Source organism: Macaca mulatta, chromosome 11, assembly GCF_049350105.2.
Source record: "Macaca mulatta isolate MMU2019108-1 chromosome 11, T2T-MMU8v2.0, whole genome shotgun sequence".
NCBI lineage: Eukaryota > Metazoa > Chordata > Mammalia > Primates > Cercopithecidae > Macaca > Macaca mulatta.
In genome coordinates this window covers 88,858,036-88,874,558 of record NC_133416.1, presented here as the reverse complement: position 1 = coordinate 88,874,558, position 16,523 = coordinate 88,858,036, and the positions used below count along the sequence as shown (strand labels likewise).

The window sequence follows — 16,523 nt, the reverse complement described above, 5'->3', positions numbered from 1 at the left end:
TCACTGAGCAGTGGTTTGTAGTTCTCCTTGAAGAGGTCCTTTACATCCCTTGTAAGTTGGATTCCTAGGTATTTTATTCTCTTTGAAGCAATTGTGAATGGAAGTTCATTCCTCATTTGGCTCTCTGTTTGTCTGTTACTGGTGTATAAGAATGCTTGTGATTTTTGCACAATAATTTTGTATCCTGAGACTTTGCTGAAGTTGCTTATCAGCTTAAGGAGATTTTGGGCTGAGATGATGGGGTTTTCTAAATATACAATCATGTCATCTGCAAACAGAGACAATTTGACTTCCTTTTTTCCTAACTGAATACCTTTGATTTCTTTCTCTTGCCTGATTGCCCTAGCCAGAACTTCTAACACTATGTTGAATAGGAGTGGTGAGAGAGGGCATCTCTGTCTTGTGCCAGTTTTCAAAGGGAATGCTTCCAGTTTTTGCCCATTCAGTATGATATTGGCTGTGGGTTTGTCATAAATAGCTCTTATTATTTTGAGATACATTCCATCAATACCGAATTTATTCAGAGTTTTTAGCATGATGGGCTGTTGAATTTTATCAACGACCTTTTCTGTATCTATTGAGATAATCATGTGGTTTTTGTCTTTGGTTCTGTTTATATGCTGGATTACATTTATTGATTTGTGTATGTTGAACCAGCCTTGCATCCCAGGGATGAAGCCCACTTGATCATGGTGGATAAGCTTTTTGATGTGCTGCTGAATCCGAATTGCCAGTATTTTATTGAGGATTTTTGCATCGATGTTCATCAGGAATATTGGTCTAAAATTCTCTTTTTTTGTTGTGTCTCTGCCAGGCTTTGGTATCAGGATGATGTTGGCCTCATAAAATGAGTTAGGGAGGATTCCCTCTTTTTCTATTGATTGGAATAGTTTCAGAAGGAATGGTACCAGCTCCTCCTTATACCTCTGGTAGAATTCAGCTGTGAATCCATCTGGTCCTGGACTTTTTTTGGTTGGTAGACTATTAATTATTGCCTCAATTTCAGAGCCTGCTATTGGTCTATTCAGGGATTCAACTTCTTCCTGGTTTAGTCTTGGGAGAGTGTAAGTGTCCAGGAAATTATCCATTTCTTCAAAAAGTGGGCAAAGGATATGAATAGACATTTCTCAAAAGAGGACATTCATACAGCCAACAGACACATGAAAAAATGCTCGTCATCACTGGCCATCAGAGAAATGCAAATCAAAACCACAATGAGATACCATCTCACACCAGTTAGAATGACAATCATTCAAAAGTCAGGAAACAACAGGTGCTGTAGAGGATGTGGAGAAATAAGAACACTTTTACACTGTTGGTGGGATTGTAAACTAGTTCAACCATTATGGAAAACAGTATGGTGATTCCTCAAGGATCTAGAACTAGATGTACCATATGACCCAGCCATCCCATTACTGGGTATATACCCAAAGGATTATAAATTATGCTGCTATAAAGACACATGCACACGTATATTTATTGCAGCACTATTCACAATAGCAAAGACTTGGAATCAATCCAAATGTCCATCAGTGACAGACTGGATTAAGAAAATGTGGCACATATACACCATGGAATACTATGCAGCCATAAAAAAGGATGAGTTTGTGTCCTTTGTAGGGACATGGATGCAGCTGGAAACCATCATTCTCAGCAAACTATCACAAGAACAGAAAACCAAACACTGCGTGTTCTCACTCATAGGTGGGAACTGAACAATGAGATCACTTGGACTCAGGAAGGGGAACATCACACACTGGGGCCTATCACGGGGAGGGGGGAGGGGGGAGGGATTGCATTGAGAGTTATACCTGATGTAAATGATGAGTTGATGGGTGCTGATGAGTTGATGGGTGCAGCACACCAACATGGCACAAGTGGACATATGTAACAAACCTGCACGGTATGCACATGTACCCTAGAACTTAAAGTATAAAAAAAAAAAAAAAGTCCAATATTGAAGGCACTTAATATGCTAGTAATTGCCATTTTGTGAAAAAAAAAAATACATCCAATTGAACCTAAAAAAAAAAAAAAAAGAAAAAGTCTTCCTTCCTCCGGCATTTCCTCCTTCAAATGCATCCCCTTCACAGCTGGAGAGTTATCTGTTTAAAATACAAATCTGACTCTGCTACTGCCTTTATTAAAATACTTCTATGTCCACTAAGAAACCCCAACAGAATGAATAAACCAAATTCAGCAAAGTCACAGGATAAAAGATAAACATTCAAAAATAAATTGTACTTTGGTACAGTATCAAAGAATGATCAAAAATGAAGTTAAAACAACTCCATCTTTAAGAGCATCAAAAGTAATTAAATACTTAAGAGTAAATTAAACAAAATGCATGCAAGAGTTGTATAGTGAAGACTATGAAACACTATTAAGAGAAATGTAAAAATATCTAAACAAATGGAGAGCCATTCTTGTTTTAAAAGATTCAGTGTTATTAAGATGTCACATATGACCAAATTTGTCTATAAATTCAACACAGTTCTATTAAAATGTCAGCAGGCTTTTATACAGGAGAGGATAAGGTGATTTTAATATTTATATAGAAAGGCAAAGGACCAAGGATAATTAAAACAATCTTGAAAAACATTAACAAAATTGGATAATTTAACATTTACTGATTTCAAAACTTACTCTGAAAGGACAGTAATCAGGCTAGTTTAAGGATAGACATATAGAGCAATGTAAAATGATAGAGAGTACAAGAATAACCCCTTAGATTTATGGTCAATTGATTTTCAACAAATACACCAATTCAATGTGGAGAAGATAGTCTTTTCAACAAATTAGGCAAGGATGATTGGCTATTCAAATGCACAAAGACTAATTTAGAATCTTACCAAATATCATACACAAAAATTGACTCAAAGTGGCCCATAGACCAATATGTAAGAGCAAAATGATGCACTCTTCAGAAGAAAATAATAGGAAAACATTGCTGAAACTTTGGATTAGGCAAAGATTTCTTAAACATGGCACTAAAAGTACAATCCACAAAAGAATAATAAATTGAACTTCATCACAATAAAAAAAACTTCTACTTCAAAATACATTAGTAAGAAAATAAAAATACTAGGATAACTAGGAGAAAATATTTTCAAAACTTATCACTGATAAAGGTCTTATATTTTGAATTTATAAAGAACTCTCACAAGTCAATAAGAAGAGGAAAACCCAATTAAACAATGGGTAAACAATTTGCATAGACATTTCACCAGTGATGGTAAATAGATGTCAATAAGCAGATGAACATATGCTCAATCTCTGTAGTCATTAGGAATTTCAAATTAAAACCACATTTCACACCATCTAGAATTTTTATAATCAAAAGATAATACCCAGATTAGTGACATTATGGTGAATCAATAACTTTCATACATTGCTAATTGGCATGTAATAAGGTACAACTACCATAAAAATAATCTAGTCATTTATTTAATTTTAAAAAATTTACTCCTAGAAATCTAACCAAAGGAAATGAAAACATATGTTCACGTATATCCTGTTCACAAATGTTCATAGCAGCATTATTCATAATAACAAATATCCTCAGGTGGTAAAGAAAATATTGTGTATTCATGCAATGAAATGCTATTCAGCAATAAGTAACAAACTATCAGCACTACAATAGGAATGAAACTTTAAAAATCATCTTGCTAAGTGAAGGAAGCCTGTCATAAAAGATTATATATTATATGATTCCTTATTCATGAAATATCCAGAAAAGTCAGAGCTATAAGATGGAAAGGAGATTAAAGTTTGCCAGAGGCTGGAGGTGGGCATAGGAAGGGACAGCAAATGGGTAGGAATCTTTTTTGGGGAGATAGTGATGTCTTAAAAGTGGATTGTAGTGATGAATACATACCTCTATACATTTATTAAAATAATAGCATTCTACACTAAACACAAAGCAATTTTGTGATATGTAAATTATTTTTCAATTAAGCTGTTAAAAAATAACTTTCCATGGCTCCCAGTCACCTAGAGAAGTTTTCACAAGCTTGACTGAAAATGAGAATTACTCACAGTGCTTGTTGACGATGACATCTTCTCTGGAAATTTTGATTTCATACTTTTAACAATCACCTTAGATAATTCATAGAATTACTTTTGTAAAAGGCTAATCTGGAACATAAATGATTAAGCTTCTTACTATGTTTTCAAGCCTGACCTCTAATCTGCCTCTCTCCCCCTTTATATTCTTCTATTCTGTCTCATAACTTAAAATACAAGTCTAAACTGGTTATTAATGATGGCTTGCTTAGTGTCATTATATGCATTTTTGTTCTCCAGATGCAATGTAATCTCTCAGAGCAAAGAGATGTTTCCTTATATGTGCATATCTTCCCAAACTACTAATACGGTGTTGTGTGAGCCTTTATCTAGACTTAACAATTGTTAGGTGTTTGAAGAGGTTCACCCGAGGTTAGAGACAAACTCCAACTGTGAACTCCACAGCACCTATCACTTTCACTGCAGCATTCTCAGATTTGGGCACAGTATGCACCCTGAAATAGGAAACAGTGGTAACATGAGACCATGATTATCTGGGACAGGTGCTGATTATTTTATGCATTCCTCTGCTCATTGCTCTTACACATTTTCAGAAGACACAGCCCTCAAATCAGAAGTTTTAAATAAAATATGTATGTAGCAGGCACATTATCTAGTTTATGAGAATACAAAAGATAGACATGTAGGTTATCCTGGTGGCAATGTAACATGTAGGTTACTGGATAAAATGTAGCTTATCCTGATGGCTTATAGAAACAAAAAAAAACAGATGAAAAATGCTTCTCTCTTTCAGGAATGCTTAGCTTATTTGAGGAGACAGATGATTAAACCAATATTTACACTCCTATGTGATAGAAATATGACAATGATAGAAGTATGACAGAAAATGAATAAGAGCAAAGAACTCAGTGTAGTAGAAGCATCTGTTGATCAATATATTCATTGCCATCTTTAAATATTTTATTTTATCTTCATAAAAGTTGTAAAAGCAATCTCTTTAATTCCATTTTATATATAGATAAAATCTCAGAAAAGTATGTTTCCTATTCTCACATTACTGGTAAGTGTCAGAGGCAAGATTTAAATTTAAGATTCCCTCACTTTATTTTATTATTTTTTATTGTGGTAAGAACACTTAACATGAGATCTACCCTCTTAACTAAATTTTAAGTGCACAATACAGTAATAAGTATAGGCACAATGGTGTACAGCAGATCTCTTGAACTTATTCATACTGCAAAACTGAAAATTTATATCCATTGCACTTTTAAAATGCAATATTCCTTAAAGCATTTAAGATTTTAGAGTCAAAGAAGGTCAAGAGGAAGGATTAAACATTTGATGTGTACTAGTTACTTTATATTTCTGGAGAAGTTATTGAACCTAAAACCTAAAAGGAGAAATATTCTTTTTTTTTTTTTTTTTTTTTTTTTTTTTTTGAGACGGAGTCTTTGCTCTGTCACCCAGGCTGGGGTGCAGTGGCGCGAACTCGGCTCACTACAAGCTCCGCCTCCTGGGTTTACGCCATTCTCCAACCTCAGCCTCCCTACAGGCGCCCGCCACCTCGCCCGGCTAGTTTTTTTTTTTTTTTTTTGTACTTTTAGTAGAGACGGGGTTTCACCGTGTTAGCCAGGATGGTCTCGATCTCCTGACCTTGTGATCCGCCCGTCTCGGCCTCCCAAAGTGCTGGGATTACAGGCGTGAGCCACCGCGCCCGGCCCAAGGAGAAATATTCTTAAGAACTATGTCTCACACTTTAGAACTGGAATTTTATGTACTTTACCATCATAAACTTAAACATAAGATATATAATTCTACTATATAGAGACAATGAAAGATTGTTATATTAATTCATAAAATATTTCAGTAACAAAGTCATCAAAAACACAAGACCAGGCGTAACTAAGACAGTTGTTTGCTTTTTACTGGTCTGCTCTAAGTTAATTTTCAACACAGTTTATGACACCTATTTTGGTGATTTTCTACTTTCCAATTACATATTGACTGTGTTTAATTTTGGGTCTGTTCTTGAAGTTGTTTCCTTGTACTGCTTTTTTTGTGTGCTTTGTAGAAAATATTCAAGCTTCTACATCTATAATCACTTAAAGTTCAATTTAGGTCGATGGTGTTTATCATCTTTTACACTAAGAGAAAGATGCTATTCTCAAACTTAGAAGCATACTATATATAATTTTATACACTGCATTTTTCATTTAACATATCATGAGCAATTATTTTTGTCATTATTTTTTTTCCTTTTTTTTCTTCCTTGATATTGTTTTGCTTTTTTGCTTTCGCTCTTGAAATGGGTTTTGTTGCCTTTTTCTTCTGCAGTATATGTAAGAAATACACATTATTTGTAACTACACTAATGGAACCTGTTGTGTGTGCGTGTGTTTTTAAAAACATCATCCAGATTTCTTCATTTGGTGTAATCAGGAAAGTGATTGTTCCATTTTCTTGTCCAACATATAAAGAAGAAAAATTGAATACTTCTCTATCCTTGTTCTTTGCCCCACACTGAACTTTCCAATTTGTATTAACATAAAGTGTTATTTATTATTAAAAACTTTTATACAATATTTTTACTGCAAAATCTAGTCTAAAGTTGCACTCGGATTTGAAATTAAATTATTAGCAATTATTTAAATGCTATTTAATAATGTTTAATTTTAATGATTCTATCATTCCTATAGTCACCATTTGTCCATTTTTATATTTTACATTTGATTTCACTTTGCCTGACGGAATGTATTTCTAGGTAAGCATTTTAAGAAAGATATTTGAGTGGTGATACATTTTCTGAGCCCTTACACATATGACATTTTCTATTGACTTTATATATTGTCACATTCCATGTTATATTCACCTGTATTTCTCATATCATCCTGTGACATAGGTTTTATGAATTAACTTTCATCTTTTCATTATGCTTTCTTTACCACAATTATTTAGAACTCCCCACCCATCCCTGCACCGCTGACTCTTTAGTAACTAAAATCAGAACCAGAATTGATAGCTCATGTTTAAGACCTTGCTGAACTCCAGGCATAGTTCTAAGGACTTTACATATATAACAAACTTAATCTGAACCACCATTCTATGACTAGGTACTATTATTATTCTCCTTTTACAGGTAAGGAAACTGACGTAGAGGGATTAACTCACCTTCTCTAGGTTGCAAAGATAGTATATGGCAGAGTTCCAATTCTAATCAAGGTAGTCTGTTTTCTGAACCCTCACATTAACCAGCACTCTAAATTGATATACTCATATACGGATATATCACTTTTAATACTATTTCAACCTTATATATTTTTAATTAACTCAAGTGTCTTTAAAAGCAAATGTTTAGGTTTTTTATGGTGAGATATAAGCACAATACGGCTATTTTGTGAAGCTTGAGACAGAAAATGCATTTGCTCACAATGTTTGCAGTTTGGGTTTCAAGTTATGTCAAACCAGTGAATTTCCCTGTGTCTCAGATCTTCATTTTTGAAAAGTAAATGAGATCCACATTCAGAGCCAAGAGAAATTACAAAAAATGTGCTGAAACTTTAGATTCAGGTATTTCACATTGTTATGTGCAGAAATGGAAAAACACACTGGAAAGTTACATTTCCATCTCAATCTCTCCAGACAGACCAGATATAGCCTTCCTTTTACTGCTGAGTTCAGATAAGAAAAGATGAAAATGGGATGAAAGAGAACAAAGCATTTTGAGCAGCCAGCGTAGGACCCGTAGAACAGCATCCAAAACAGGACTTCTGAAGACCAAGACTGAGTGTCAACTGAGCTTTATAGTAGGGTAGTGTGTAGTAGTAGAAGTGATGTTAGTGTGTGGAAGCTCTGACAGTTGCAATAAGAACAGCAGCACCAGGATGGCAGGAGCAACAGAGATGTAATAGTTTTAAGCAAAAACTACTACTTTTAAAAATAGAGATTCTCCATTCTCTATAAAGGGTACTAATGCACCTAACTCAGAAATTTCTAGTTTTTTTGGTCATAACAAGGACTCATTTATAATTCTCTTATGGTGCCTTCCAGACTAATTCTCATGGAAACAACTGTTACCTGGGAGTTAGATTAACTCAGGTTTGGGGTAATAACATTTACTTGAAACATGGTGACCTTTACACAAAATATTATTTACATATCTCCTAATTTATTATCTAACATATAGAGGTCATATCAAGGTTAGTTGCTTTTCCATTTGAGGACAGAATAAATTCTGGTCCAAGTGTTTGTTTTGTGAAACCAGAAATAATAGCTCTGTGTCCCCACCCAAATCTCACCTCAAATTATAATCCTCATAATCCCCATGTGTCAAGGGCGGGATCAGGTTGAGGTAATTGGATCATGGGAGTGGTTTCCCCCATGCTATTCTTGTCACAATGAGAGAGTTCTCAGGAGATCTGATGGGTTCATAAGTGTCTAGCATTTCCCTCGTTTGCCCTCACTCCGTCCTGCCACCCTGTGAAGAAGTTGAATGCTTCTCTTTTGCCTTCCACCATGATTGTAAATTTCCTGAGGTCTCCCCAGCAATGTGGAACTGTGAGTCATTTAAACCTCTTTCCTTTATAAGTTATGCAGACTTAGATATTTCTTCATATCAGTATGACAGCAGACTGATAAACTTGGATTGAAATAGTTCTTAATATTCATTTAATTTAGCCAGGCTCAAATTATCATGGAAAATGGGTATAAAATAGGAACATATTGTGTAAAATTTTTTCTATGCAAAGGAAGAAAGGAACATATTGTATTAGTTTTCCTTTTGTTGCTGTAACACAAAATCACAAATTTAGTGGCTTAACACATTTATTATCTCACAATTCTGTGGTTCAAAAGTTCAGGTATACCTTGAGTCAACTGGGTCTTTTGCTTAGACTCTCACAGAGTCAAAATCAGGGTGTCAGCAAAGGCTACATTCTTTTCTGACAGTTCTGGGGACAAACCCCTTTCCAAGCTCATTCCAGTTGGTTGCCGAATTCAATCCTTGTGGTTGTAGGACTGAAATCCCGACTTTCTTACTGCCTATCGTGGTCAACTTCTCAGTACCTTAAGTGGGCTGCATTCATCCTAATTTTTCCCCATTTGTCTTCAAACCAACAATGGTCTGATCAATTCCTTCCCTTGCTTCAGATCTCCTTACTTCTCCTTCTGCTGCAGCTCTGAGACTCCAGCTGGAGAAATGTTGCTACTTTTAAGGGCTCAGGTGATTAGACCCATAATCCAGGATATTCTTCCTATTTTAAATTCCATAACCTTAATTATATTTGCAAAGTTTCATTTGCTATGTATGTAACATATTCACAGGTTCCAGAGATTACTGAGTAGATATCCTTGGGGGACTGTTCTGTTTACCGTACTTGAGGGTCCTTTTAAAAATATCTCCAATAATAAAGTATGTGCTGCATATCTGAAACTATTCACAATATCAAAGTCAGGAACTCACTGCAAACTACAATGTAGGATACAGAAAGACAATTGTTTTCAGTATGTCCAACCTTGTCACTAGGGCTTGATACATTTCGAAAATATCCACAGGACTTTCTCTAAAAATAAATCCAGATTTCTTGAATGTTTTACCATTTATGAAATTTTCCTGTGTGACCATGGTTAGTGTGCCTTCTAAGTGCTAATTATTTAAATGAGTCTATTTATTCAAGTTCAATGATGAAAATGCTAATGTAGTCATTCTAAAAATGTGGATATAACTATTTGGACACTGTAAAAATAATAGATCTTGTAAAGAGTTTTTTTGTTTCTCTTCCTAATTTTTTATTGTAATACATATTTAAGTTAATCAAATTATTAACAGTTTTTTTGGTCAAGGTTCTAAAACAATTTTGATATTTCGTAATGAAAGTGTCTTGATGTTTACATATATGTAGCCCATAATTGTACATTCTTCTGGTATAAATATTATGTGGCTTTATTATCTTTTCAGAGTTGACTACAGATAGATAAGTTGAGAATTTACTTAAAAATGTCCTTTCTTTCTTACTCCATCCCATTTACCCATCTGTCCACCTATCTCTCAATACCATCTATCACATTGCTGAATTTTGTTAAATAGGTCAGAATGTTTTGAAATAAGTTTGCTCTTTTTCTGGTAGTCACCTTAGAATTCTTTTTCTGGGTTATCAAATTCAACTGCTTTACTAAAAAGCAGTTTTAATGGCAAGGAAATCTGTCTTCTGCATTTGCTCAATATTTTTTCTTCGTTCTGCAAAACAACAGTAATTTTGTAGCATTTTAAATGATCTCATTTTTTAAAATTGTAATCTATAGGAAATACAAGGAAAATCTAGATATAGTTACGGAACAAACTATAGTTTTTATTAAAATTTAGATAATAGAAGCTGAGAGAAGGAGAGGGGGGTAGCAGGTAGAAGGAAGTATAGTTGTACTAATTTTCTCATCTTGCACTGTTTAAAATTATGCAGTAGTGGAAAATAACAGAAAACCTGGAAACATAAATGATTGAAAGTGGGGAGTGAGGCTGAGCATAAAGATGCTTGGGGAGGGAAGATTTTTACTTTGTGTTTATATTGTATTATTTTGTGCCATTGGCATTTTTAATATTATGTTTATATGATTGAAAGTCGTGATTATTTTAAATAGCCCTATAAGAAAAGGTACTCTTAACCATTCTTAGCCTTTTTGCTCTTGGACTTGGTGGAGAAATATACAAACAACAAACAACCAAAAATGAAGGCAATAGTCCAAACCAGCAGAGAGCTGTGTCAGCCTTTGGCAATATTTTCCCATAACCTAACATCATCCATTTATGTTATTTCTTCTTATTGCATTAGAGTTGAATAGTATTCATTTACACATTCATCATATTAATCAACGAATTTTATTATGCTCCTAATCAACTTTGCATTTGTTTTAGTCTCCTTCGCAGTTAACAGTGAGATATTTTGTACACTCTCTGATACAACCTCATAAATCTGTGAAATAGAAATAGGTAGTAACTTCACCATGGATGGAAGAATTGAAGTTTGGAGAAGTAGTTTTTACAGAGCCATACAACTAGTACTAAGTGTCAAAACTGGAGATTCAGACATACTCAGCTAAGCCTAAATTGATTTTTCTCAAAATGTATTATATAAATCTCTTACATCAGAATCATCTGAAAGTTTCATAAAAAGAAAAAAAATGACCCTGGCTGTAACTACTCCAGATCTATGAAAAAGAACAGCTAGTAAAAAGGAGAACTTGTTCTTTTATAAACCACAGCCTCTCAAATTTTAATGTGCATGTCAGCTGGAGACTGTTAAAATGTAGATTCTGTTTCAGTAGGTCTGGGGTGGGGCCTTAGAACCTTCATTTTTAACAAGCTCTCAGGTGCCTCTATTTGACTATTTGAGTAGCAAAGCAGAGATCCCCAAAGAAACAGCATAGAAACAAGGAGAAATACTTGAACTATGTTAATAGGATTAAATGGCAATGAAATTATATTACTTTTCTATCATTCTAAGTTTTCTTCTTTTGGTGGTTAGTGAAAAACTGTCTTATGTAAATTAATGTTCAAAACAGCCCAGAAGTAGTGAATAGAAGAGCTAAATAAGCCAATAGGAAGTTAAATACAATTGAAAATAATTTATTTCTGACTCCTAGTACTATTAATTCAGAAGGTGCTCATGAACCTTTAGTTATATAAATAAGCTTGTGACAGAGAAAAAAAACATTATTTTGATTTGATATGACATGGTCTGAAGTGTATGGAAGGAACCCAGAATTCCTTGGCCTAATGCTTTTCAGGCACCATTAAATTGGGCTGCATCAATTAGCTTTTGCCAGAATACGTTGCCATAACAACAAAAGCCAAATCTCTGTGGTTTGCAACAACAAAGATTTGTTTCTCCTTTTTGCATCGTATTGGCCACCTTGGCTTTGACTCTGTTCCACATGTCTTCTTTATTCTAAGACCCAGCTAAAAAGTAGCTTAAATCAGAGACACGCCATTCTTGAAGTAGTAGGAACTAAAAAGAGCAATTGGCAAGTCGTTCAATGGTTTTCAGGGATTTTGTTGCATCACAGCAGTACTTCTACTTACATTCTCTTGGCCAAAGCTAAGCTTAAAGGCAGTGGTGTGGAAAGTTCACTTACCCCAAATGCAAATACTACAGTTCACACAATAAGAGGCAGGCCATATAATCCTTTTTGAGCGAATAGCAGTACATGGGCCATCCGTGGGTTGTTTTGTTTTGTTTTGTTTTGGTACTTAGTGGTACTTTCTCTGTTGACGTGAATTGTTTGTAATTCTAGGGAAAGTGATTACTGTTTTACATTGGAAACTTCTCAGAAGAAAAGCTGGTGTCTAACTCAACTATGAACATTCCCAAACTTGTACAGTGTCTAGCATATTACCCTCTTTCTACAAGTTTTCAGTAACTCAGAATGGACAAAATCCAGGTTTCAGTGACTTTAAAAGAAGAGCAGTAGGAGAAAAGATTTCAAGTATAAAGGGTTGTTTCAGGGAATTTTACTAAAAATGGGAAGAGATAAACAGGTGGTATCTGATGAGTAAAGTGGGGTTAAGAGAAAGTTTTCTTTTCCTCCAGACAGAATATCAGGATGTTTTCAAGGACACATGCTGATAGAAATAATCCATTTGAGAGCCATATATTTGTGATTTATGAGAGAGGGATGAGACATCCTGAAGTAATGTCTTTGAGTAGTTTTAGAGGAAAGGTATAGAATCGCTTTAGGAGAAAAATACATTATTTTTTCTATGATAGTTAATGAGATGTTATAGGATATCAGTAGAGATGGTAATAGGTGGGAAAATGTGACTGGGGAGTTGGTGGAAGTTCTCCTCTGGTTGCCTCAATTTCTTCAGTGAAGTAGGGAGCAAGGGCATCCATTGAAAGTGAATATGAGAGAGGACTTGGAAGTTTGAGTCTAGAGCAGGTAAAATAGTTTCCTAAGAGAGTGAAAGAAAATATGATTAGGGTACAGAGTATAATTACTGGAAAGCACTCTAGGTCCTCATAAGATTTTTTATAGTATTGATTACTAGAAAGCACTCTAGGTCCTCTTAAGGTTTCCAGAGTATCTATTATTTACCTATTATAATTTTTCTTTTTTACTTTGTGCATCCATCGTTTCTTCTCCCCCTTATTTCTTGATTATTCAAAGGGTTGTCTGTGCTTGTTTCTTTCAACTTACTCTTATTTCCTTTATCATCTCTACAATGTTTGTTTTCTTATTTATCAATTTATATTTTCATCATTTTAAAATACTTTATTCCACTTTCTCTAAGTTTATTTATTTTTTTTGTAACTTTATGGGTTAGATGTTTAACTCATTTATTTTAATTTTTTCTTCTTCATTAATATGGATTTTAGGGTCCTAATTTTTTTCTACGAACTCTTTGGTTTCCTTCCAATAGGTCCAGATAGGCAGTGTATTAGTATTCTGCAGTTTAAAAGAAATAAATAATTGATTAACTGTTTTTCATTTCCAACTGATGGGAATATTTTTTGTTTCTTTTCTAAATTTATTAGTGTTTTCGAAATTGTGGTCTCTACTGGGTCCAATTTTTAAATTGTTTATTGATGTGTCTTCTATTATGGTAAAACGTATGTATTTTCTAAGAGAGTTTGGGGGAAAAAAACATACTCATTGTATAGAATTTAATATATGGATTATGTAGACTTAATCTTATTATGTAAGTTTTTCTAAATTATTATTTTATTTTTGTTCCCTTGATCTGACATAACTGAGAAAAGCTGAATTAATTATATAGGCAATTTGCAACATGTGTGTGAAAAAATGTTCAACATCACTAATCAGAGAAATGCAAATTAAAATCACAATGAGATACCACCTTACACCAGTTAGAATGTCTATGATTAAAAGTCAAAAAATAACAGCTGTTGATGAGGATGTGGAGAAAAAGGACCTATTATACACTGTTCATGGGAATGTAAATTAGTACAATTTCTATGCAAAACAGTATGTAAATTGCTAAAAGAACTAAAAATAGAACTACGATTGGATCCAGCAATCCCACCACTGGCTATTTACCCAAAGGAACAGAAATCATTATATCAAAAAACACCTTCTCCCCTATGTTTATTGCAGCACTATTCACAATAGCAAAGATATGGAATGAATCTAAGTGCCCATCAATAGATGATTGGGTAAAGAAAATGTAGTATATATACATATCATGGGATACTGCTTAGCCATAAAAAAGGATGAAATCATGTCTTTTGCAGCAATAAGGATAGAACTGGAGGCCATTATCTTAAATTAGGTGAAATGACTCAAAAAAAGGAAAGTCAGATGTTCTTAATTATAATTGGGACCTAAGTAATGCATACATGTGGACATAAGAGAGTGAAATAATAGACACTGGAGACTCAGAAAGGTGAGAGCGTGGGAGGGGGTTGCGGGATGAAAAGTTACCTAATGTGTTCAATGTGCATTATTTGGGTTGTGGTTACACTAAAAGCCCAGACTTCACCACGAAATGATATATTCATGTAACAAAACTGCATTTGTACCCCCTAAATTTATAAAAATGATAGATAAATAAATAAATAAAAGGCTCAAAATTACATAAGCAATTTAATAACATCTCGTCATTGCTTATAATTGTAGAGCTTTTATGTTGTCAGTCAGGCATAACCCAATGTTATTTGGAAACTTTATGTAGAACGATTAACAATCACTATTAACAATGTCAAATACAACCTTTTAAAAGAAGATATCCTATAAATCTTTTAATATTGTTTTTTAAGATTATTCAAATTTAGAGATGGAGAATTGTAACCAAGCCAAAAGATGATTGGGAATATTCTCTTTTGAAACAGTTTTCGTTTTGTTTTTTTTTGTTTTTTTTTTTGAGACGGAGTCTTGCTCTGTCGCCCAGGCTGGAGTGCAGTGGCCGGATCTCAGCTCACTGCAAGCTCCGCCTCCCGGGTTCATGTCATTCTCCTGCCTCAGCCTCCCGAGTAGCTGGGACTACAAGCGCCCGCCACCTCGCCCGGCTAGTTTTTTGTATTTTTTAGTAGAGACGGGGTTTCACCGTGTTCGCCAGGATGGTCTCGATCTCCTGACCTCGTGATCCACCCATCTCGGCCTCCCAAAGTGCTGGAATTACAGGCTTGAGCCACCGTGCCCGGCCGAAACAGTTTTCTTTCCCTGTTTTACTTTTCTTATATTTGTAGATAGCTCAATTATTTGAAATGAGTGACGTAATAATATTTTGAAATATCCCAAAGTGTACTTCAATCTTAAACATTTTAGTTGATAATTTAGAAAAAATTAAAAGATAATATCATTTACAATTTATTTTATTTACAATCATGAAGGAGAGATGTCTCTTAATTTTACCCTCTAATTTATGCTTTCAGATATAAAGCACCTTAAAAGGGAATTATCCCATTATAATATGCAGAGTTTCTCAGTGAACTTGCTTTGTAGACAGAAATTCTAGAGTATCTTTATATTCTATAATTTGCATTACAATAGATGTGTTTGCAAGAATTTAATGAACTCATCTGGAAGCTTTTCAACGTGTATAGATAATTGTGTTCTATAACGTGATGACATCGTTTTTTATGAAAGAAGTGTAATTCTTTTCATGGTCACCTGGGACGTGTGTTAGAATGAAAATACCAATGACAGAATAGGTGACTGTAATGACAGCTAAGAATGTATTTCATTTATTTCCCCCAAAACCACAGTATGAACAGTTTTTACGGAGTGATATATTTGGTCATTGTTTTCATGAATCTTAAGAAAGTTCATTGACTTTCGATTTATTAACATTCTTTCAGCTGTCTGTGTCTGAATTAATTGATTATGTGTCATATACCATTTCATTTAATCCTCACCATAAATTATGTGGCAGCTTGTGCAGGTTGACTCTGCATTTTCTGTAGACTGGTAAGCCGTGTCCCCTTTATCTTTTATATTTAAATACAGGCAGGAAGAGTGCAGTGAACTAGTTAGCATTTTGAGATGTTAATTATAGGTTTTAAAGGGTTTGCATGCAGTTAATAGAGCAGGGAAGTATGAAGCACCAAGGTAGAAACACAGACTATTCTTAACGCTAGGTTTCTGAATATATTTGCTTATACGCTTTAATATGTGCACTTGTGCCTTTAGACTTTAAATTGAAGGTAGGCAGATCATAGGAGGTTAAATTGTTTGGCTATGTCCTGTTCTTTTGTGTTATATATTACTAATCAACGTGTTATTCATGTGTTTTCTGAACCTGAGAAGTTGATGAGGTAGTTAATATCTTTTATACTTTGTAAAATGCATCCTCATGAACCTTCAGAAGAGAAATTTTGAATAAATATCATATTGTATGAAGGCAGCACAACCTGCTTAGATAAACATCCCTTGAACTTTTTTTTTTTCTTTTCAGAAGAGGAGTTGTCCTTAGGAGGGTTGAAATGAGGTGATTTGGAACATAAATTTAATATTTTGATAATATAAAGCTTCCTTTGTAGCAACTGGAA

General features: G+C 34.2%; 1 protein-coding gene across 1 annotated transcript in view; it reads left to right on the top strand.

Moving 5' to 3' along the window:
- The window catches only part of PPFIA2 (PTPRF interacting protein alpha 2), a 499,294-nt gene that overhangs the window by 24,048 nt on the left and 458,723 nt on the right, over nucleotides 1-16,523 (top strand).